Genomic DNA, 2612 nt, shown 5'->3' with positions numbered 1-2612 from the left:
AAGTTTTTTTTTTTTTTTTTTTTTTTTTTTTTGCGGTACGCGGGCCTCTCACCACCGCGGCCTCTCCCGTCGCGGAGCACAGGCTCCGGACTGGGGCATGAACACACGTCCCCAGCATCCGCAGGCGGACTCTCAACCACTGCGCCACCAGGGAAGCCCTGTACCATATTTTTAAGGGAAATTATATAGGTGATAAAGTGTACATAGCAGTAAGATAATAATTTTTATAAAAGTATGTTAGTAAATTCCTAGAGTAGGGAGAGGATTATGACTAAGAAGGAATATATAGTAGGCTTCTGAAGTGTGAATTTATTCCATAAATGTATGTTTTATAATTAGTTATATTTCACAATACAAACATAATCCTTTTAAATGCATAGTTTCAAACAATTCTTGAAAAGAGAAGATAAATATGTTATAATATTAGAGTAGCAGGATTTCCTTTATGTGTGTATGTCTGTGTGTGCATTCACATATATATATACATATATATATATTTACATAATTATTTCAATAGATGAATAAACATTTAATCACATATTTTAAACTTTGCTGTGTAATGGAGCTTAAAATTTACTTATACCAATGTGATCTTCTTCCCAAGTCCCTACCCCTAAAGTAGCAGCTAAAACTATATTTACTTAATTCTGACTTAATCTTTAGTCAAACCAATATTTTTTAAATGTAAAATGTAATGAATTTTAGATAATGATTCAGTTTCTCTTACTTCTGTTCCTCCCCAAATTCCTGCTCCTTTTCAAGATAATGTTTAGATAAATGTAGGCAACAAGGTGACTTTGTTGGCTGCAAGAAGCAGGTCATTGCATCAGCAGGGAGGCCAGTGGATGCTCTGAGCTCTACTGCAATACCCCTTGTGTTCTTGGCTCTTCCTGTTGGTATGTAAGGTTGATGTCAGCAGATGACACAACTCAAGACCCTTTTACTCCTTTAGTCTTATCTCAGTAGCTCTTCCTATTGGCATGGCCTCCACATAACTCTCACTGGCTACAGTCATGTTTGAAACTTTACCATATTTTCCTTCTACCTGCTGATCCATCTGTAGCCTCTGTTTTAAGTCTAGTTCATTCATACAATTGCCTGGCCCCCTTGGCATAGTGACACTCAATTCAGCACAGTACTGTATAGAAACCAAATGAATCTTATACATCAACTAACTACACTCCCTCTCTTTCTCTCTGCCTAAGTTCACAGCTCTGTCCCCTTTAAATGACTGCCTTATCTCATTTCAATTCCTTTCTGCCCTCAGTGCTTTCCTCAACTTTGTATTTGTATTCAAGTTGATCCTTGAACAATATGGGTTTGAACCTTGTGGGTCCACTTATATGTGGATTTATTTTTAATAAATATATTGGGGAAATATTTGGAGATTTGTGACAATCTGAAAAAATTCACAGACGAACCACAGAGCCTAGAAAAATTTTAAAATTTAGAAAAAGCTAGGTATGTCATGAATGCATAAAATAGATGTAGATACTAGTCTGTCCTTACATAAGCATAAGGTAAGTGATATTTAATTTAAAATTAATAATGTGTTAGTTTTCTTACTGTTTCAAACTTTGCTTTCAAAGAAGTGTATTACCATACAGTACGCCTGTCTCTTGTAATTGGAGAAACTGAGTATCAGCCTATCATCACATGTGTTTTTAATGTAACAGTGTTTCCAGTACTGTACTATGAATATGACTATAATAACGTAGGCCACAAAGATTTTATAATGATCCATTCATTAGTCTATAGGCCAGGCTATCTTAAAGCAATTATATTGCTGCTTCTCTGTTATCAGTGCATGAATTATACCTGTAAATAAAAGTGAACTTTTTTCATATTATCTTTTCATTTTTGATGTCTAGAGTGAGTAATATATATAACATCTACAGTATTTTGTATCATACGAGAAAATACTGCTATAGGTACTGACAGAGGATTCATCTTGTAAACAGACAACACAAACTTACAGTATCAATAAGGACAGTACAGGGCTTCCCTGGTGGCACAGTGGATGAGAGTCCACCTGCCGATGCAGCGGACACAGGTTCGTGCCCCGGTCCGGGAAGATCCCACATGCCGCGGAGCGGCTGCACCCGTGAGCCATGGCCACTGAGCCTGCGTGTCTGGAGCCTGTGCTCCACAACGGGAGAGGCCGCGAGAGTGAGAGGTCCGTGTACCGCAAAATAAATAAATAAATAAGTACAGTACACTACTATAAAATCATTTTCTCCTTACAATTTTCTTAACATTTTCTTTTCTCTAGCTTACTTATTGTAAGAATACAGTTTATAATACATATAACACAAACAAATATGTTAATTGACTGTTTATGTTATCAGTAAGGTTTCAAGTCAAGAGGAGGCTATTAAGTTTTGGGGAGTCAAAAATTGTATGTGGATTTTTGAATCTGTGGAGGTTGGCCCCTAACCTCCCGTGCTATACAAGAGTCAATGGTATTTTTAAACCAATGCCTTCCCCCTCCCCCCACTGTTTGCCCCCATGCATTTTGAGCTTAGCCCCTGGCTTGGATCAGGGACAAGGAAATAAGGGAACATAATTATCCCTAGATTCTGACCACCTCAATCTCTCTTTTTTGTTTTCTT

The sequence above is a fragment of the Lipotes vexillifer genome, unplaced genomic scaffold (genome assembly GCF_000442215.2).
Source record: "Lipotes vexillifer unplaced genomic scaffold, Lipotes_vexillifer_v1.1 scaffold530, whole genome shotgun sequence".
In the NCBI taxonomy this organism is placed as follows: domain Eukaryota; kingdom Metazoa; phylum Chordata; class Mammalia; order Artiodactyla; family Lipotidae; genus Lipotes; species Lipotes vexillifer.
This window is presented reverse-complemented; position numbering follows the sequence as displayed.